This window comes from Arachis hypogaea, chromosome 14, assembly GCF_003086295.3.
Source record: "Arachis hypogaea cultivar Tifrunner chromosome 14, arahy.Tifrunner.gnm2.J5K5, whole genome shotgun sequence".
Classification (NCBI taxonomy): domain Eukaryota; kingdom Viridiplantae; phylum Streptophyta; class Magnoliopsida; order Fabales; family Fabaceae; genus Arachis; species Arachis hypogaea.
The window spans coordinates 58,772,980-58,796,080 of record NC_092049.1 but is presented as its reverse complement, the minus strand read 5'-3'; the positions used below and the strand labels follow the sequence as shown (position 1 = coordinate 58,796,080).

The window sequence follows — 23,101 nt, the reverse complement described above, 5'->3', positions numbered from 1 at the left end:
CGAGCTTTAAACTCGCGAGTGTTGGGCGTAGTGACAAACGCAAAAGGATCAATGGATCCTATTTCAACATGAGTGAGAACCAACAGATGATTAGTCGTGCGGTGACAGCACATTTGGACCATTTTCACTAAGAGGACGGATGGTAGCCATTGACAACGGTGATCCACCAACATATAGCTTGCCATGGAAGGAGCCTTGCATGCGTGAAGAAGAAGACAGTAGGAAAGCAGAGATTAGAAGACAGAGCATCTCCAAAACCTCAACCTGTTCTCCATTACTGCATAACAAGTATTATTTATTCTATGTTATTTACTCTTCATAAACCCAATCATTTTCATTACTAATTTCCTGACTAAGAGTTACAAAATAACCATAGCATGCTTCAAGCCGACAATCTCCGTGGGATCGACCCTTACTCACGTAAGGTATTACTTGGACGACCCAGTGCACTTGCTGGTTAGTGGTACGAGTTGTGAAAAGTGTGATTTACAATTTCGTACACCAAATTTTTGGCGCCGTTGCCGAGGATTGTTCGAGTTTGGACAAATGACGGTTTATTTTGTTGCTTAGATTAGGAAAAATTTATCTTTTTAGTTTAGAGTCACTAAAATTGCGTCTTCTATTATTGTTTTTGGTTAATTTTTTTTTAAATCCTTGTTCTCTTTTTCAAACTTTTTTTTCGAAAATTTATTATAAACTAATAATTGAGTTTTTCTGTTTTAGTTTAGTTTCATGTTTTAAGTTTGGTGTCAATTGCATGAATTTATTTTTCTTTCAATTTTTTAAATTATATGTTCTTAGTTCTTTCTTAATCTTCATGTTGTTCTTATTTATTTTCCTTATTTGATCTTTAAAATTTCCTATTTCGTGTTTGTTGCTGTTTATCTTATACATTTTCGAAATATTAGTGTCCAAAATATAAAAATTTTTAAGTTTGGTGTCTTTTGTGTTTCTATTTTCTTAAAAATTTTTAAAATTTGTTCTTAGTGTTCATTTTGATATTCAAAGCGTCCTTGTTTGTTTTCCTTGTTTTGATCTAAAAATTTTAAGTTTGGTGTCATTTTTACTGTTTTTCTCTTTCTTCATTAAATTCAAAAATATCTTCTCTCTCTATTTTAATTGATTTTCGAATTCTGCCTTTAAAAATTCAAATTTTCATTTTAAAATTTCTTATTTTATCTTATCTTAGTTTTGGGATTTCAAAATTCAAAATCTTTTTCAAAAATCTTCTTAATTAAGTAATTATTCTAGTTTTCGAATTTATTTTTTTTTCTTTTTTCTGCTAGTTTTCGAAATTTATATTTTAACTTCCAATTATTTTATTTCATCTTATTTTTTTTATTTATGCGGTTTGTTTTTAATCAAATAAAATAAAAATAAAAATATATTTTATTTGCAATTCACACCAATTCCCTTTTCTCCATCATGGATCAAAGTGGAAACGAACAGTCCAGAAGGACTCTGGGGTCATATGCTAACCGCATATGGGAGTAGCATCTGTATACCTCCCATCAAAGTGAGCAGTTTTGAGCTAAATCCTCAACTCATTGTCATGGTGCAGCAAAATTGCCAGTATTCTGGTCTTCCACAGGAAGAACCTACTGAGTTTTTGGCACAGTTCTTGCAAATTACTGACACAGTACGTGACAAGGAGGTAGATCAGGATGTATACAGATTGTTACTATTTCTATTTGCTGTAAAAGATCAAGCTAAGAGGTGGTTAAATAACCAACCCACAGCAAGCATAAGAACATGGAAACAGTTATCAGACAAATTCCTGAATCAATATTTCCCTCCGAAAAGGATGACACAGCTAAGGCTGGACATCCAAGGAATGCCTGGGAGAGGTACATAGGGATGCTAAGGAAATGTCCCTCTGAAATGTTTTCAGAGTGGGTGCAGTTAGACATCTTCTACTACGGGCTTACAGAAAAAGCTCAGATATCTCTAGATCACTCAGCTGATGGATCTATACACATGAGAAAGACTATTGAAGAGGCTCAAGAGCTTATCGATACAGTTGCTAGAAATCAACATCTGTACATAAGTAGTGAGTCCTCCATGAAAGAAGAAGCTAAGGTAGTATCAATTGACTTTAGTCCTCAGGAACAAGTTGCTGAACTCAATCAGCAACTATCTTCTATAACAAGGCAGTTAGCAGAATTTAAGGAGATGCTACAAGAAACCAAAAATGCTAACAAAGATATGAAATCACAATTGAATCAGACAAAACAGCAGTTATCAAAACAGATAACAGAGGAGTGCCAAGCAGTTCAATTAAGAAGTGGAAAAATATTAAATACCTCAACTCAAAGCAGCAGAAAGCCAAGAAAAGAACAGTGGACAGAGGATGAGCAACCTGCTACCCAAAATCACTCTGAGGACTGTAAGAGCCCAGAGAAGAATAAGTCTGGCATTCAAACGCCAGAAAAGGGTGAAAAATTGGCGTTAAACGCCCAATCCATGTCCAGTTCTGGCGTTCAAATGCCAGAAAAGGGTAGGAATCTGGTGTCAAATGCCCAATCCATGTCCAGTTCTGGCATTCAAACGCCAATGAGGGATCAGACACCTGCAAGTGCTGATAATAACTCCCCCAAGAAGGCTTCTCAACCTGCCTCTGTAGGAAATAAAACTGCAGCAACTAAGGTTGAAGAATATAAGGCCAAAATGCCTTATCCTCAAAAATTCCGCCAAGCAGAATAGGATAAACAATTTGCCCGCTTTGTAGACTATCTCAGGACTCTTGAAATAAAGATTCCGTTTGTAGAGGCACTTGAGCAAATACCCTCTTATGCTAAGTTCATGAAAGAGTAAGTCATAAGAAGGATTGGAGAGAAACAGAAAAAGTTTTTCTCACTGAAGAATGTAGTGTAGTCATTCTAACAAGCTTATCAGAGAAGCTTAAGGATCCCGGAAGCTTTATGATACCTTGCACATTAGAGGGTACTTGTACCAAGACAGCTCTATGTGACCTTGGGGCAAGTATCAACCTAATCCCTGCATCCATTATCAGAAAGCTTGGCTTGACTGAAGAGGTCAAACCAACCTGGATATGTCTTCAACTTGCTGATGGCTCCATTAAATATCCATCAGGCATAATTGAGGACATGATTGTCAAAGTTGGGCTATTTGCCTTTCCCACTGACTTTGTAGTGCTGGAAATGGAGGAACACAAGAGTGCAACTCTCATTCTAGGAAGACCCTTCCTAGCAACTGGACGAACTCTCATTGATGTCCAAAAGGGGGAAGTAACCCTGAGAGTCAATGAGGATGAGTTCAAGTTAAATGCTGTCAAAGCTATGCAGCATCCAGACACATCAAATGACTACATGAGTGTTGATATTATTGACTCCCTGGTAGAGGAGATCAACATGGCTGAGAGTCTCGAATCAGAGCTAGAGGACATCTTTAAAGATGTTCAGCCTGATTTGGAGGAACCAGAGGAAATAAAAGAACCTCTGAAAATTCCTCAGGAAGAGGAAAAACCTCTTAAACCCGAGCTCAAACCACTACCACCATCCCTGAAATATATATTTCTGGGAGAAGGTGACACTTTTTCGGTGATTATAAGCTCTGCTTTAAATCCACAGGAAGAGAAAGCACTACTTCAAGTGCTAAGGACACACAAGACAGCTCTTGGGTGGTCCATAAGTGATCTTAAGGGCATCAGCCCAGCAAGATGCATGCACAAGATCCTATTGGAGGACGATGCTAAGCCAATGGTTCAACCACAGAGGCGGCTAAATCCAGCCATGAAGGAGGTGGTGCAGAAAGAAGTCACCAAGTTACTAGAGGCTGGGATTATTTATCCTATTTCCGATAGCCCCTGGGTGAGTCCTGTCCAAGTCGTCCCAAAGAAGGGAGGTATGACAGTGATTCATAATGAAAAAAATGAACTAGTTCCTACAAGAACAGTTACAGGGTGGCGTATGTGTATTGACTATAGAAGGCTCAATACAGCCACCAGAAAGGATCACATTCCTTTACCATTCATAGACCAGATGCTAGAAAGACTAACAGGTCATGAATATTACTGCTTTTTGGATGGCTACTCTGGTTACAACCAAATTGTAGTAGATCCCCAAGACCAAGAGAAAACAACATTTACATGTCCTTATGGAGTGTTTGCCTACAGAAGGATGTCTTTTGGTCTGTGCAATGCACCTGCAACCTTTTAGAGGTGCATACTCTCTATCTTCTCTGATATGGTAGATAAATTTCTGGAAGTCTTCATGGATGACTTTTCAGTATTTGGAGACTCATTCAGCTCCTGCCTTGACCATTTAGCACTTGTTCTGAAAAGATGCCAAGAGACCAACCTAGTTTTAAACTGGGAAAAATGTCACTTTATGGTGACTGAAGGAATTGTCCTTGGGCATAAAATTTCAAACAAGGGAATAGAGGTGGATCAAGCTAAAGTAGAGGTAATTGAAAAATTACCACCACCTGCCAATGTTAAGGCAATCAGAAGCTTTCTGGGGCATGCAGGATTCTATAGGAGGTTTATAAAGGATTTTTCAAAAATTACAAAACCTCTGAGCAATCTGCTAGCTGCTGACATGCCATTTGTGTTTGACATAGAGTGTCTGCAGGCGTTTGAAACTCTGAAAGCTAAGCTGATCACAACACCAGTTATTTCTGCACCAGATTGGGCATTACCATTCGAACTAATGTGTGATGCTAGTGACCATGCCATTGGTGCAGTATTGGGACAGAGGCATAACAAGCTTCTGCATGTCATTTATTACGCTAGCCGTGTTTTAAATGATGCACAGAAAAATTACACAACCACAGAAAAAGAGTTGCTTGCAGTGCTTTATGCCATTGACAAGTTTAGATCATACTTAGTAGGATCAAAAGTGATTGTGTACACTGACCATGCTGCTCTTAAATATCTACTTACAAAGTAGGATTCAAAATCCAGGCTCATAAGATGGGTGTTACTTCTGCAAGAGATTGATACAGAAATAAGAGATAGAAAAGGGATAGAGAACCAAGTGACTGATCATCTGTCCCTGATAGAACCAGTAGAAGGGGCGTCCTCTGTAACAACCCTAGTTTTTGAAAATCAAATAATTAGTTATTTCTGATTTATTATCTTTGTTGATAACTTTATTTTAAGAAAATTATTTTACTAAAGGTAATTAAATGAAATTTCATCATAATTGGAGTTTAAATTAATTATAATTTTTATATAATCTTTATTAAATATTTGGTATAATTAAAATTATAATTTTGATAATTGAAAAAAATAGAAGAATTGTATAATTTAATTTAAATAAATTCTATTTTGAATGAATTATGTTATTAATTTGAACTCCTAGAAATTATTTTATTAGAAATTATTAGATTGATATTTATAAATACTTTAAGTTTAAGTCAATTAATATTTATGTACAATTTTATTATAATTAATTATTTTATAAATTGAAATTAAAGTTTCAGAGATAGAAAAATAATAGAGATTTGTATGATTTAATCTAGAAAATTGATATTTGAATTTAAATTGTACTTTACAAAATATAATTAACTTGTTCATTTTATAATGTAAATTAGAAATAATTGATTGAACAAAGCAATATGTTGATAAATAATGTTCCTAAATATTTTTAATAGAGTATATTTGGTTTTAAAATTACTCTACTATTCAATTTTATCAAAATATTTATTCATATCTATCCATATACTTTTATAAAATCCCTAATTCCCAAACCTAAATTCTCAAATTGAATCAGAAACCCTAATTCCCAAATCCCAGAAACCCTAACCCTAATGTTTCCCCTTTCCTCATCCTTTGTACGCAGCCTCCACCCCCTTTTCTTTCCTAAACGTAAACATCACACACAACTGAGAAAGAAACAGACAGAGGGAAGAGATGCTGCTCCGCTGCCGCCGTGACGTGACCACCGGACTGCCGCACTCTGCGCTGTCCAGCTCGTCGCCACCGCCGTGTCTTGCTTGCGCCGTCGTCTCCCCTGAGCGGTTGCCGTCATCACACGAGAAAGGAGGCGAAGCTCCCGAGGGGTCGTTGAGCCGCTACGGTCGCCGTCGTCTCGGCTGTCCCCACCACCGTTGGACCCATCGCACGCATAGTCGTCCAAGGAGCGCTACTGACCATCGCTGCTGCCACTAGGGTTTACCGCCGTTGCTCTGCCTTGCTATTGCCCTCAGAGCCGCCGGTGAGGAAGGGAGCCCGAACGCCGTCACTGGGAAGGAGGCTTGGCCATCGCCGAATAGAATGCGATGGTACTGAGAGGCATCACCATTGATGACGCCAAAGCTCGACAAGGGCTATAGCACCGTCGCCGAACCACCGCGCCGCCGTAGCTGTTACCGGGAAGGTTGTTGGAGCTTGCCGAGGATACTGTTCTAATTCTGAAGCAATTTATCCATGTCACTACTCATCTTTAGCTCCTGTTCTGCCTCTGCCTCTTAATTCTGCAAGTTGCCGGAGCTTTTTGCCACCGGGAACCAACATTCGAGCTGCCCAGGAAACCACCATTAGAACCACTACTATTTTCGTAAGCTTCACCTTGTTTTTTATTCTTCCTTGTCGCCCAATTTGTCACTATTGTGAAGCCTGCCGTTGGGACTGTTTGTATTAAACAAAATTGTCACTTTAAGTTACTCTACACCACCGCAGCTGCCATCGAGGTCGCTGGTGCTTGTCAATAGTACTATTCTGGCTCTGAATCGATTAGTTCATGCCACTACTGCTGTTGAGAAGTGATCAGAAATGCCGCTGCTGTTGGTTCGGTTCAAGGTTGTTGTTGCCACTGCAAATTAAAAATAAAAGAAGGCTTTGTTGCGTTTTATTATCGAATTTCGGCTAGTCGAGGTAGGGGATTTAACGTTTTTAATTTAGAATGCCTACAAAATTATTAGATAAGTGCAAATGGTTCACAATGGTTAAGTATTTCTTAATTAACATGAATGACTTGAAATGCATTTGAAATTATTTAGTCATTGTCAAATATTCTGAGCTGTGATTGAACTTAGATGCTGTTGTGAATAATGATTAATTTAGTGTAACTTATTAAATTAAAATATGCCGAGTTAATTGTTGAACAGCTGTTGAATGGATAATTGATGAATTGAGTTTGGATTGCTGCTGTGAATGTAATTGTTTTTGTTGTTATGAGAGACTAATTGATAGAAATAAGCTTGGTTTGAGCTTGTGAAGTTTGGATTAAGTTTGATAATGTCTTAGTATTTCAATTGGATTATTGAATTCAGGTTATGGTTGTGAATGTTTTTGGGCTTTGTTGTGAGTGTCTGAAGCTGTAATTGATATTGGTTTTTCTTATTTTGATGGAATTGTTGAAAAGTTCTGACTCTATACTGATTTAGTTGAGTTGTATGGCTGAAATTATGATTGGAATGATTGAGATTTTTTATTGGAACTTTGGTTGGAATTCGTTGATTTTGTGAAATTGAATTACAAATTGTTTGATGAGAGATTATTATGATTTCTATTTTTTGATGGACTAAATTGAAATTGTTGCTGTTGAGTTGGTTTACTGTAATGGAATTAGTTAGTGATTAATTGAAGTTGGGCTTAAGGAATAATTGGAAGACTGAATCTTGAAATGTTGAACTAGTTGCTGAAAATCTGATTTTTGAGATTAAAAGATGACTTTGGAAGTGAATTAGTTCTTCAACAATAATTGAAATGATATGAGAGTAAAGGCTGAGTAAACTATAATAAAAGTTGTTGTTGGGATTCAATTTTGAGAAGTTTGAGTTAACTATAGAACTAGTTATGATTTTTCAAAGTTAAAATGTAAAACTTGATTTTCTGCATTACTTTTAAATGAAGGCGGAGACTTTGAAAATCTATAACTAATTCTGTGATGATTGGAATTGCGTGGGACCAAGTCTGGATTAAGCTTTGGAATATAGGAAGCTGGACTGGTGAATTTGAGGCTTTTTCATTAAGTTTATGATTTATGGTCAATTTTTTAATTAGGAATGTCAAATATGGTTTTCTGCAGAACGTTTAACATAGCAGCAACTTGTTTCCTCTATTAAAAATTCTCCAGTTTGAATTTTAAAATGGAACCAATTTTATATAAACTTTATTCCTATTATTTTAATGCCGTAAAATTTCAGAATAATTGGGTGTGTATATTGTAATTGGTTTGCCTAAGTGAATAATTCTGTTTAACTGCTAGTTGCTATACTTGATGTAATTGCTCTTGATTGTGTTTGAACCTCATTACTTGTGTTTGGGACTGATTGGCTGGATTGTGGTGAAATGGGTGTTGATTGAGTTGTTTGGGCCTAAGGCCGTGACTGGTACGTTTGAGATCTAGTTTTGTATAAAGTATCTGACTAGTTCAGCATAGACTTAATGAACCTATGCTTGGAGCAGGATGATCATTTATACTGCGTAGGTAACTTCTTTTATGTTATGGTCTAGTAAAGTATGAAAAATCAAACTGGTTCAGCATAGACTTAATGAACCTATGCTTGAAATAGGTTGGTCATTCATACAGTTTAGGAAATTTTTAAGAGTTTTATAAAGAAAATATGGTTATAGGATTTTGAATAATTAACCAATGCTTTTAAAGAAGGTTAATTTTCTTTTAGATGTCTCTGAAAAAAATTAACTATTTGCGTTTTATTCTTTACTTTCACGGCATTCTCGACCTCTACTGAGAACATGTGGTTTGGTTCTCACCCCCAAATTTTCCACCCTTTCAGTGACACAGGTTTGAAGACGCAATTTGAAGCTGCGAGCGATTAGTAGGTTTTCTTTATGGTTTTAATTGCTTTCATAGAGTCCCCTCGCTATTGTCCCTTGAGATTTTATTTTACATAGAGGGGTAGGTTTAGTATATTGTATTTGAGTTTTATTTGGTTTCTTTTGTATAAGAATTATTATCAATAATATTTATGTGATTATTATTATTTGTGAATTTTTGAATTATGACTTTAATGAATAAAAAACAAAATTTTTTGGAATTTTCTTAAAACTGGATCGCGATATCGAACTAGAGGCTCAATAGTAAATAGTTAATAAAGGAAAGTAGGTTGGTAACGCCTTACTTTCGGTACGATCATGACGTTCTAGAAGTTGGGTCGTTACAAATGGTATCAGAGCAGTTCGTTCCTGTTAGAGCCTTGGGAATGGACTGACTATGCTTCATTGCATACTCTGAGTGTCTATCATGCTTTGTGACTTGTTCTGATAACAAGAGTTTGAGTTCTATATGCATGACTGTCTGATGATTAACGCTGTTAGTCTACCATTGCATGCCTCATGGTATTAGGTCTGGCCAACTTAATACTTATGATTTATGTACATGGCAACACTAACAGGTTATCATAGACAAAATAGAAGTAATAGGTAATGCGATTCACGGGGTTTGGGAGCGTTAGAGGTTATGAAGTTAGCTTCGATTCGATGTAGAATCTTTATTCGTGCCATATGAACTCGTGCCATGTTTTTCTTAGTTGTTTTCATTGGAATTCTCTCGTTTGAATTTCTCCTTAGAAAGTGATTTGATTGTTTCCCAACCATACCTTGTCATTTTTTATACCTTTGCTTGCCTATGAATCTGACTCTTTGAATATTCATCCTTGACAATGCCTATGTTTCTATTCATATATTCTGTTTTCTTTGATTCAAGTTCGAATTTATTTTATTCTAGCAATTTTCGAGGGCGAAAATTTTTCTAAGGTGGGTAGAATGTAACAACTCTAGTTTTTGAAAATCAAATAATTAGTTATTTCTGATTTATTATCTTTGTTGATAACTTTATTTTAAGAAAATTATTTTACTAAAGGTAATTAAATGGAATTTCATCATAATTGGAGTTTAAATTAATTATAATTTTTATATAATCTTTATTAGATATTTGGTATAATTGAAATTATAATTTTGATAATTGAAAAAAATAGAAGAATTGTATAATTTAATTTAAATAAATTCTATTTTGAATGAATTATGTTATTAATTTGAACTCCTAGAAATTATTTTATTAGAAATTATTAGATTGATATTTATAAATACTTTAAGCTTAAGTCAATTAATATTTATGTACAATTTTTATTATAATTAATTATTTTATAAATTGAAATTAAAGATTCAGAGATAGAAAAATAATAGAGATTTGTATGATTTAATCTAGAAAATTGATATTTGAATTTAAATTGTACTTTACAGAATATAATTAACTTGTTCATTTTATAATGCAAATTAGAAATAATTGATTGAACATAGCAATATGTTGATAAATAATGTTCCTAAATATTTTTAATAGAGTATATTTGGTTTTAAAATTACTCTACTATTCAATTTTATCAAAATATCTATTCATATCTATCCATATTCTTTTATAAAATCCCTAATTCCCAAACTTAAATTCCCAAATTGAATCAGAAACCCTAATTCCCAAATCCCAAAAACCCTAACCCTAATGTTTCCCCTTTCCTCAGCCTCTGAACGCAGCCTCCACCCTCTTTCCTCTCCTAAACGTAAACATCACACACAACTGAGAAAGAAATAGACAGAGGGAAGAGATGCTGCTCCACTGCCGCCGTGACGTGACCACCGGACTGCTGCACTCTGCGCTGTCCAGCTCGCCACCACCGCTGCGTCTCGCTTGCGCCATCGTCTCCCTTGAGCGGTTGCCGTCATCGCACGAGAAAAGAGGCGGAGCTCCCGAGGGGTCGTTGAGCCGCTACGGTCACCGTCGTCTCGGCTGTCCCCACCACCGTTGGACCCATCGCACGCGTAGTCGTCCAAGGAGCACCGCTGACCATCGTTGCTGCCACTAGGGTTTACCGCCGTTGCTCTGCCTTGCTATTGCCCTCAGATCCACCGGTGAGGAAGGGAGCCCGAACGCCGTCGCTGGGAAGGAGGCTTGGCCGTCGCCGAACAGAACGCGATGGTACTGAGAGGCATCACCGTTGATGACGCCAAAGCTTGACAAGGGCTGTAGCACCATGGCCGAACCACCGCGCCACCGTAGCTGTTGCTGGGAAGGTTGTTGGAGCTTGCCGAGGATACTGTTCTGATTCTGATGCAATTTATCCATGTCACTACTCATCTTTAGCTCCTGTTTTGCCTCTGCCTCTGAATTCTGCAAGTTGCCGGAGCTTTCTGCCACCGGGAACCAACATTCGAGCTGCCCAGGAAACCACCATTAGAACCACTACTATTTTGGTAAGCTTCACCTTGTTTTTGATTCTTCCTTGTCGCCCAATTTGTCTCTATTGTGAAGCCTGTCATTGAGACTGTTTGTATTAAACAAAATTGTCACTTTAAGTTACTCTACACCACCGCAGCTGCCACCGAGGTCTCTGGTGCTTGTCAATAGTACTATTCTGGTTCTGAATCGATTAGTTCATGCCACTGCTACTGCTGAGAAGTGATTAGAAATGCCGCTGCTGTTGGTTCGGTTCAAGGTTGTTGTTGCCACTACAAATTAAAAATAAAAGAAGGCTTTGTTGCGTTTGATTATCGAATTTCGGCTAGTCGAGGTAGGGGATTTAACGTTTTTAATTTAGAATGCCTACAAAGTTATTGGATAAGTGCAAATGGTTCACAATGGTTAAGAATTTCTTAATTAACATGAATGACTTGAAATGCATTTGAAATTAGTTAGTCGTTGTGAATATTCTGAGCTGTGATTGAACTTAGATGCTGTTGTGAATAATGATTAATTTAGTGTAACTTATTAAATTGAAATATGCCGAGTTAATTGTTGAACAGCTGTTGAATGCATAATTGATGAATTGAGTTTGGATTGCTGCTGTGAATGTAATTGTTTTTGTTGTTATGAGAGACTAATTGATAGAAATAAGCTTGGTTTGAGGTTGTGAAGTTTGGATTAAGTTTGATGATGTCTTAGTATTTCAATTGGATTATTGAATTCAGGTTATGGTTGTGAATGTTTTTGGGCTTTGTTGTGAGTGTTTAAAGCTGTAATTGATATTGGTTTTTCTGATTTTGATGGAATTGTTGAAAAGTTCTGACTCTATACTGATTTAGTTGAGTTGTGTGGCTGAAATTATGATTGGAATGATTGAGATTTTTGATTGGAACTTTGGTTGGAATTCGTTGATTTTGTGAAATTGAATTACAAATTGTTTGATGATTTTCTGTTTTTTGATGGACTAAATTGAAATTGTTGCTGTTGAGTTGGTTTACTGTAATGGACTTAGTTAGTGATTAATTGAAGTTGGGCTTAAGGAATAATTGGAAGACTGAATCTTGAAATGTTGAACTAGTTGCTGGAAATCTGATTTTTGAGATTAAAAGATGACTTTGGAAGTGAATTAGTTCTTCAACGATAATCAAAATGATATGAGAGTAATGGCTGAGTAAACTATAATAAAAGTTGTTGTTAGGATTCAATTTTGAGAAGTTTGAGTTAACTATAGAACTAGTTATGATTTTTCAAAGTTAAAATGTAAAACTTGATTTTCTGCATTACTTTTAAATGAAGGCGGAGACTTTGAAAATCTATAACTAATTCTGAGATGATTGGAATTGTGTGGGACCAAGTCTGGATTAAGCTTTGGAATATAGAAATCTGGACTGGTGAATTTGAGGCTTTTTCATTAAGTTTATGATTTATGGTCAATTTTTGAATTAGGAATGTCAAATCTGGTTTTCTGCAGAACGTTTAACATAGCAGCAACTTGTTTCCTCTATTAAAAATTCTCCAGTTTGAATTTTGAAATGGAACCAATTTTATATAAAACTTTATTCCTATTATTTTAATTCCGTAAAATTTCAGAATAATTGGACTTTTAGTTTTAAAGATATGAATTTTTGAAAGATGATGCATTATGCAGAAAAAGCCAGATTCTGTTTTCTTATTTTAGAAACTTTGAGAGTTTATAACTTTTGATCCTGGATAGATATTGAGATGCAACCAATTAGAGGTGAAAATCAAGTATGTTTAGTATATGTGATTTAAATTTCAGGGTTTTCCATATTTTAATAAGTGAGTATGGGACTAGGAAGAGGCTGTGTTCAATGATTTGTAAAACAGAATTCTGCAGAGAATTATCTAAATTTGAAGCTATGTTACTTCTTCATTAAAAGTGGTATGACCTTGAAACCAATTGAGAAAGAAATTTGTATGAGTTATGTTTAACCACATTAATTTTGAAGGTAGTTGGATTTAATTTGGATTTTATATGAAATTTCGAATGTTGTATGCTGCTGCTGTCTTCTGGTTTTAAAATAATGCAGAGCAGTCACGATTTTGCTTATATTTCCGAAGCTAAAGTCAGCGAAAAATTATGATTTTTAGTTTAATAGAAATTTTAATCCGAGACGGTCGCATGGATATAAAGTTTGCGTGATTCCGAATTCATTTGATATTTTAAAAACAAAATGGAAATCAGGCTGCCAAGTTGTGTTGGCAATTATTTTGGATATGGAATTTAAGAAATAGATTTTCTATACTATTATCAAATATTTTTGAGAATATATATTGTTGTGGCAACTGCTGAAAGAGGCTGATGAAATGTTGAGAAAGAAGGAACCCGTAAGGGTGGCTAAGTCCTATTTTTAAAGGAGATTATGTCCAAATTTTTATAAAAGTACAAGGACTTAATCAAAATCAATATTTAAGGCTTATTTAATGATAATAACTTCAATGATTCTTTTAAGAAAAGATTATTTGGTATACGAGATTGTTGGCAAGGGCGTGGGTCTTGTCCTGCTTGCGTATTTGCAATTATGAAAGAAAAAGGAAAGAGTAAAGTACTTATTGCATGATTATCTGTTGCTTGAGGCAACCCAAGAGATATTATATATATATTTGTTGCTTAATGCAACCCAAGAGATGTTATTTATTTGTTTGTTGCTTAATGCAACCCAAGAGATGTTTGTTTATTTATCTGTTGCCCTGAGGCAATCCAAGAGTAATTTTCCGTTCCCAAGAGTATATATTTCCTGTGAGTAGAAAGCAGAGGCTGTCTCAATAGAGCTGCTAATAATTATATGTGCATTTATTTGAACGGAAAATCGTATCTGGGAAATCGTGAACTCGTGACCGGATAAATGTCGGGAATGCAGGTGCTAACCGACACATGAGCTCATGGCCTGCACTAGGACAAGACATGCATCATATGCATCTATGTGACATTGTTTGGGTGTGTATATTGTAATTGGTTTGCCTAAGTGAATAATTCTGTTTAACTGCTAGTTGCTATACTTGATGTAATTGCTCTTGATTGTGTTTGAACCTCATTACTTGTGTTTGTAACTGATTGGCTGGATTGTGGTGAAATGGGTGTTTATTGAGTTGTTTGGGCCTAAGGTCGTGACTGGTACGTTTGAGGTCTAGTTTTGTATAAAGTATCTGACTGGTTCAACATAGACTTAATGAACCTATGCTTGGAGCAGGATGATCATTTATACCGCGTAGGTAACTTCTTTTATGTTATGGTCTAGTAAAGTATGAAAAATCAAACTGGTTCAGCATAGACTTAATGAACCTATGCTTGGAATAGGTTGGTCATTCATATAGTTTAGGAAACTTTTAAGAGTTTTATAAAGAAAATATGGTTATAGGATTTTGAATAATTAACTAATGCTTTTAAAGAAGGTTAATTTTCTTTTAGATGTCTCTGAATAAAATTAACTATTTGCATTTTATTCTTTACTTTCACGGCATTCTCGACCTCTACTGAGAACATGTGGTTTGGTTCTCAACCCCAAATTTTCCACCCTTTCAATGACACAGGTTTGAAGACGCAATTTGAAGCTGCGAGCGATTAGTAGGTTTTCTTTATGGTTTTAATTGCTTTCATAGAGTCCCCTCGCTATTGTCCCTTGAGATTTTATTTTACATAGAGGGGTAGGTTTAGTATATTGTATTTGAGTTTTATTTGGTTTCTTTTGTATAAGAATTATTATCAATAATATTTATGTGATTATTATTATTTGTGAATGTTTGAATTATGACTTTAATGAATAAAAAATAAAATTTTCTAGAATTTTCTTAAAACTGGATCGCGATATCGAACTAGAGGCTCAATAATAAATAGTTAATAAAGGAAAGTAGGTTGGTAACGCCTTACTTTCGGTACGATCATGACGTTCTGGAAGTTGGGTCGTTACATCGTCCCCCTCTATTGAGATATCTGAAACCTTTCCGGATGAGCAACTATTTTCCATACAGGAAATACCAAGGTTTGCAGATATTGCAAACTATAAAGCTGCAAGATTCATACCCAAAGAGTACAACAGGCAGAAAATAAAGAAATTGATCTCTGACGTAAAGTACTAGTTGTGGGATGAACCATATCTCTTTAAGAGATGTGCAGACGGAATAATCCGTAGATGTGTGTCCAAGAAAGAGGCACAGAAGATCTTATGGCATTGCCATGGATCACAATATGGAGGCCATTTCGGAGGTGAGCAAACAGCCACCAAGGTTCTCCAATGTGGCTTCTACTGGCCTACCCTCTATAGAGACTCCCGAGAGTTTGTACGTAACTGTGACAGTTGTCAAAGAGCTGGTAATCTGCCTCATGGTTACGCCATGCCTCAACAAGGGATCTTGGAGATTGAGTTGTTTGATGTATAGGGTATTGACTTCATGGGGCCTTTCCCACCATCATACTCAAACACATATATTCTGGTGGCAGTAGACTATGTATCTAAATGGGTAGAGGCAATTGCAACACCCACTAATGATACTAAAGACAGTGCTGAAGTTCCTCCAGAAATATATCTTCAGTAGGTTTGGTGTTCCTAGAGTACTAATCAGTGATGGGGGCACTCATTTCTGCAATAAACAGCTTTACTCTGCTATGGTTTGATATGGAATTAGCCACAAAGTAGCAACTCCATATCATCCACAGACAAATGGGCAGGCTGAAGTCTCTAATAGAGACCTAAAAAGAATCCTGGAACGGACTATAATTGCCCATAGAAGGGATTGGGCAAAAAGCTTGGATGATGCTCTATGGGCATATAGAACAGCATTCAAGACTCCTATAGGAACCTCTCACCATATGGCTATGTGGAGCTTCAAGATATTGATTCTAATAAGAGGTTCATTGTTAATGGATAGAGAGTCAAGCATTATCTTGAAGGCAATGTTAAGCAATAATGCTCAAAGCTGAGACTAGATTAAAAGCTCAGTAAGGTCTAGCTAAAGACAATAAAGAAGCGCTTGCTGGGAGGCAACCCAGCCATTAGCAAGGAGTTCACAGAGTTACAGAAGAATTTAGAGCATAAAGTAGAGAAAAGGAGCTCACTGGCACAAAAACGCCAGTAAGGGGTATTATAGGCGTTAAACGCCAAAATGGGCACCATTCTGGGTGTTTAACGCCAGAATTGCAGTATCCTGGGCGTTTAGAAAAACGCCCAGTGATAAAGGCTTTCTGGCGTTTAACGCCAGCCAGGGTATCTGGCTGGGCATTAAACGCCCAAAAGAAGCAGCAAATGGGCGTTAAACGCCAGAATGGATGCCATTCTGGGGGTTTAATGCCAGGAATGTGGAGGGGAGTAAGTTTTGTTTCTAACTCAATTTTTTTTCAAATTTTCATGGTTCCATCCAAATTTCTTGCATAAACATGTTACAAATTATCATCTTTCAATTTCAATTTCAAAAAAAAAAATTAAAACAAATTAAAAATAAAGTTTTCTTTAATCCTAAAAAATCTTTCTCAAATATTCTTCAATTTCTTTTTAAATCTTTTTCAAAACTCATCTATCTTTTTAATTTCTTCTCATATCTTTTCAACTCATCCTATTATCTTTTAAAATTCAGATTTATCCTTTTCAAATCTATCATATCTTTTCAATTTTAAAATTTCATCTTTTTCATATCATATTTATCTTTTACAAATCATATCTTCTATCATATATTTTTCAAAATTTTCAAACCCACCCCTCCCTTATAAATTCACACTCGGCCTCCTCCCTCTCTTTCATAATTTGAATTTGACTCTCCTTCTATTCCTCTCCTTTCCTTTGTTTTGCTTGAGGACAAGCAAACCTCTAAGTTTGGTGTGTTTTTTGTGATCACTGAGCTAAGATTCACTAAGATCATGGCTCCTAAGGGAAAACAAAACACTTCAAGAGGTAAGAAAGAGAACACTCCAAAACCACTTTGGAATCAAGAGAGGTTCTTAACTAAAGAACAGGCAGACCATTACCATAAAATAATGGGACTGAGGTCAGTGATTCCAGAAGTTAAATTCGATCTGAAAAAAGACGAATATCTGGAGATTCAAGAGCAGATTCGAAACAGGGGCTGGGAAATTCTAGCTAATCCTGAGGCAAAGGTGGGTAGAAACATGGTTCAGGAATTCTACTTAAATATGTGGCAAACTGATAAGCAGAGAATGACTGGAACCGCCTTCTATACCTTTCGAACCATGGTCAGAGGGAAGATTATTTACTTCCATCTGGACAAAATAAGAGAGGTCTTCAAGCTGCCTCAACTACAAGATGATCCAGAATCCTTTAATAGGGGAATGGTGAGATTTGATAAGCGCTTGGACCAAGTTCTAGAGGACATATGCATCCCTGGAACCAAGTGGATAACCAACACAAAAGGTGTCCCGAATCAACTCAAGAGAGGAGATCTCAAACCACTTGCTAGGGGCTGGCTGGACTTCATTGGGCATTCTATACTGCCCATCAGCAACTGCTCTGAAGTCACTGTCAAAAGAGCAGTGATGATCCACTGCATTATGCAGGAAAACGAAGTGGAGATTCATCATCTGATTTCTTGCGAGCTTTACACAATTGCAAACAAGAACTCCACTGACGCCAAATTGGATTACCCAAGCTTAATCTCTCTGCTATGTAAAGATGCTGGGGTGAAGATGGGAGTGGATGAGTATATCTCAGTCGAGCACCCAATCACCAAAAAGTCAATGGAAGGACAACAAGTGCAAGATAACTCCATCAAAAGGAGGGCACAAGAGTTCCTCCTAGAAATCCCTCAGATTGACTACTGGACCCGGCTAGAAGTATTTGTCACCAAGCTGCAAGAAGCTATGGATCAACTGAAAGAAGAACAGCAAGTTCAAAATAGCATGCTCTGCAAACTGCTGAAGGAACAAGAGAAGCAAGGGCGTGAGCTACAGGAGCTGAAGTGCCAGAAGCTGTCTCTTGAAGGACCAGACACCCCACAGATTGAAGGAGCATCCATCTCCCAAAATAAAGGTTGTTGAGTCCTAATCTTAACTCTGTGATAACTTTTGCTATTAGAGATCCAACTTAGGAGTCACATGAATAATAGTAATTAGTATCTTTATTTTTATTTTTATTTTTATTTTTTTTATTATTATCTCCAAGTAAGCTATAATTTATTTTTCTCATCATTATTAAACATGAATAAAATAGCAGATTTTTTAGAATAAGGAGGCAGTTTTATTTTCGAGTTCTTAATAAGAAAAATTCAAATTATTTATATGTGGTGGCAATACTTTTTGTCTTCTGAGTGAATGCTTGAATAGTGCATAATTTTTGATAGTGAAGTTTATGAATGTTAAATTTGTTGGCTCTTGAAAGAATAATGAAAAAGGAGAAATGTTATTGACAATCTGAAAAATCATAAAATTGATTCTTGAAGCAAGAAAAAGCAGTGAACACAAAGCTTTCCAAAAAAAATGGCAAAAAATAAAAGAAAAAGAAAAAAGCAAGCAGAAAAAGCCAATAGCCCTTTAAACCAAAAGACAAGGGTAAAAAGGATCCAAGGCTTTGAGCGTTAATGGATAGGAGGGCCTAAAGGAATAAAATCCTGGCCTAAGCGGCTAAACCAAGCTGTCCCTAACCATGTGCTTGTGGCGTGAAGGTGTCAAGTGAAAAACTTGAGACTGAGCAGTTAAAGTCGTGGTCCAAAGCAAAAAGAGTGTGCTTAAGAATTATGGACACCCCTAACTGGGGACTCTAGCAAAGCTAAGTCACAATCTGAAAAGGTTCACCCAGTTATGCGTCCGTGGCAATTATGTATCCGGTGGTAATACTTGGAAACAAAATGCTTAGGGCCACGGCCAAGACTCATAAAGTAGCTGTGTTCAAGAATCAATAACACTATCTGAATTCTGAGTTCCTATAGATGCCAATCATTATGAACTTCAAAGGATAAATTGAGTTGCCAAAACTGTTCATAAGCAAAAAGCTACTAGTCCCGCTCATCCAATGAGAATTTGAGCTTCATATAAAACTTTGAGATGTTATTGCCTCTTGACTTTCTTTCTATCCTGTTTTATTTATCTAGTTGCTTGAGGACAAGCAACAGTTTAAGTTTGGTGTTGTGATGAGCGGATATTTTACACGCTTTTTGGGGGTATTTTCATATAGTTTTTAGTAGGATTTAGCTACTTTTTAGTATATTTTAATTAGTTTTTATGCAAAAATCACATTTTTGGACTTTACTATGAGTTTGTGTGTTTTTCTATGATTTCAGGTATTTTCTAGCTGAAATTGAGGGACCTGAGAAGAAATCTGATTCAGAGGCTGAAAAAGGACTACAGATGCTGTTGGATTCTGACCTCCATGCACTCGAAATGGATTTTCTAGAGCTAAAGAAACCCAATTGGCACGCTCTCAATTGCGTTGGAAAGTAGACATCTAGTATTTTCCAGCAATATATAATAGTCCATACTTTGCCCGAGTTTTAACGATGTAAATTGGCGTTTAAACGCCAACTTCCTGCTCTATTCTGAAGTTAAACGCCGGAAACAGGTTACAAACCAGAGTTAAAAGCCACAAACAGGCTGCAACCTGGTGTTTAACTCCAAGAGAAGGCTCTACACGTGTAAAGCTCAATGCTCAGCCCAAACACACACCAAGTGAGCCCCGGAAGTGGATTTCTGCACTATTTATTTTAGTTTACTCATTTTCTGTAAACCTAGGTCACTAGTTTAGTATAAAACTACTTTTAGAGACTTACTGTGTACCTCATAACATTTTACATCTGAATTTTGTATCTTCTACGGCATGAGTCTCTAAACTCCATGGTTGGGGGTGAGGAGCTCTGCTGTGTTTTGATAGATTAATGCAATTACTACTGTTTTCCATTCAATCACGCTTGTTTCTATTCTAAGATATTCACTCGTACTTCAACCTGATGAATGTGATGATCCGTGACACTCATCATCATTCTCAACCTATGAATGCGTGCCTGACAACCACTTCCGCTCTACCTTAGATTGAGTGTGTATCTCTTTGGTTCCTGATTCACGAGTTTTATTGCCTCTCCTGACAATAGAGCATTCAATTCTGTGAGATCAGAGTCTTCGTGGTATAAGCTGGAATCAATTGGCAGCATTCTTGAGATCCAGAAAGTCTAAACCTTGTCTGTGGTATTCCGAGTAGGATCCGGAATGGGATGACTGTGATGAGCTTCAAACTCGCGAGTATTGGGCGTAGTGACAGACGCAAAAGGATCAATGGATCCTATTCCAACATGAGTGAGAACTGACAGATGATTAGCCGTGCAGTGACAGTGCATTTGGACCATTTTCACTGAGAGGATGGATGGTAGCCATTGACAACGGTGATCCACTAACATATAGCTTGCCATGGAAGGAGCCTTGCGTGCGTGAAGAAGAAGACAGTAGAAAAGCAGAGATTCAGAAGACAGAGCATCTCCAAAACATCAATCTGTTCTCCATTACTGCATAACAAGTATTATTTATTTTATGTTATTTACTCTTCATAAACCCAATCATTTTCATTACTAATTTCCTGACTAAGAGTTACAAAATAACCATAGCTTGCTTCAAGCCGACAATCTTCGTGGGATCGACCCTTATTCACGTAAGGTATTATTTGGACGACCCAGTGCACTTGCTGGCTAGTGGTACGAGTTGTGAAAAGTGTGATTTACAATTTCGTGCACCAACGAGCACGCGTCGCGTTCGTGCCCTGTTCCTTTTTCTTTTCCTTTCTTCTTCTTTCTTCTTTCCTTTCTTCTTCTTTTTTCTTCCTTTCTTACTTTCTTCTTCTCCCGCTCTTCACATTTCCACTTCTCATTTTTATCCTCTTTCTTTTCTTTTGTTTATTACATTTGAATTCTTGCATGCATTACATTTTAACTTTGTTATTTGTTTCTCCTTTCTTTTCTATATTTGTTATTTTAACATCGGTGTTGAATTTTCTTACTCAACTGTGACTATTTCTTGCATTATTTTTGTGCTTCGTGACTTATTTTGTATTGTTGGGTGAAGATATTTTTATGTCAATACTTATCTTTTGAGACACTTGCATTCTTTGTGCATTGATATAAACTCACATTGTCTTTCATGACCCTCTTTTTCCTACCCATTGTTGCAATTCTTGCACCATTGATATGCCCTTTGCTTACATTGTTTTCTCATTGACATGTTGTAGCTACCATGTAGTTGAGAACCCCATTCTTATTTGGCATTAGCCCCACCTATATTCTATTTGCTTTATTTTTGGGCTTAATATTCCGTCTTTTTTTTCCCTTTCAGGATGGCCACCTAGAAGGAAAATGGAACATTTCTGAATGGGGCGAACAAACAAGTTTCTCAGCACATTCTTTTGAAGGAACTCATCAGTTGTGGTCTCTCACCCTAGTCCACTCTGCTCATTTTTGCATATACCAAGGACAGTGTAATCTTTAAGTGTGGGGAGATTGAGACCAACTTCCGTGGGTAACTACTTCCTTTTTCAACACCAATTGTTAATCTTCTTTGTTAGTTAATTGTTGCATTACATGATAGATTGCATGTGTAGTTAGTTGCTTGCATTTAAGTACTACTTAGTTGAAGTGATGAATTCTTTTCCAAGAAACTATTTTAGAGCATTTCACTAATTTGAATTAAAATTTTTGAACTTGTTTGAAGAAATTTATTTTCGGAACATAGTTTTAGAATAAGAACACACAAACCTAGTGAGATTTTGAGCCTATTTGATTTGTTACATCTTATCAACCAATATTTTATTTTGGTATGTTTTGTTCTCTCTAAGATTGTGATCTTTGTGTTGCTTGATTCTATATTCCCATTGTTTGATGTATGCATGCACCTATATGATTGAGGCCTTTGTTTTACTAAGCTTACATACCCATATGACCTTAACCTTTCATTATCCTTTGCAAACTAATGTTGAGCCTATTTTACCCATTTTTTCTTTTTTTTTTAGCACATCACTAACTCTAAGCGGAAAACAATAAATATCCTTAATTTGAATCCTTGGTCAGCTTAGACTAGTGAGAGTGTTCATGATTTAAGTGTGGGGAAATTGGGTTTGGAATATTTGGTTTGAGAATTGGGTATTGTATATTTCTGTGAAAGAGATAGTTGAGCACATATTCTTGCATTCAATACCTTATTCATATGCATGGATCTCTCATATATATGTTATCCACCACATATGAAAAACAAAAAGAAAGAAAAATAAAAATAAAAAAAAGAAGGAAAAATAAAAGAAAAAAATAAAAAAGGGACAAAATGCCCCAAAGTAAAAGGTGGTAGCAATGCATATCTATTGTAATCAAATGTGGGATGCATGAGTATGTAGAAAAGATAGTCAATGGGTAGTTAGATTTTGCATTATAATTACATGGATTGTCTTAGGTTAGGTGGGAAGTTTAGGTTAATCAAGGATTCGGATTTTAGTCCACTTAACTAAATACATTCTTACCTTGACCCTAACCCCATTACAAGCCTTGAAAAGACCTCTTGATATGTGTATTCATGCATTTAATTTTTGTTGATTAGTAGAAGAAGAGCAAGTCTTAGAAAGCAAGACTAGTGGAGAACCGAGAGAATCAATCCTCAAACACTAGAGTGATTAGAGTGTATACACTTTCGGAGAGGGTTCGATGCTCGATTCTTTGTTCCCAGCTTTCATGAGCTTTCTTCTTGCAAGTCTATTTGTACTTCATTTTGCGATTTGAATTAGTAGAATCCAGATCATATTTATTCTTGAAAGATTTATTTACTTTTAACCAAGTAGGTAGAAGCATTTAGGATGTAGTTGCATTCATATAGATGAGTTCCATTGCATAAGTCTCACCATTTCCCCTTCACTCTTTTGGTTCCCTTGAGCTTAGCATGAGGACATGCTAATGTTTAAGTGTGGGGAGATTGATAAACCACTATTTTATGGTATATTTAGGATTGAATTGAGTGG

General features: G+C 36.2%; 2 long non-coding RNA genes across 2 annotated transcripts; both read left to right on the top strand.

Annotated features, from left to right (window-relative positions):
* Nucleotides 1-6,649: 6,649 nt before the first annotated feature.
* Nucleotides 6,650-8,913, top strand: LOC140178847 (uncharacterized). Its single transcript, XR_011871800.1, has 2 exons — nt 6,650-6,838; nt 8,715-8,913. It is a non-coding gene; the product is annotated as an uncharacterized lncRNA (long non-coding RNA).
* A 1,459-nt stretch (nt 8,914-10,372) lies between these two features.
* On the top strand, nt 10,373-14,913 carry LOC112742052 (uncharacterized). Its single transcript, XR_003171820.2, has 3 exons — nt 10,373-11,173; nt 11,296-11,490; nt 14,715-14,913. It is a non-coding gene; the product is annotated as an uncharacterized lncRNA (long non-coding RNA).
* The last annotated feature ends 8,188 nt before the right edge of the window (nt 14,914-23,101 follow it).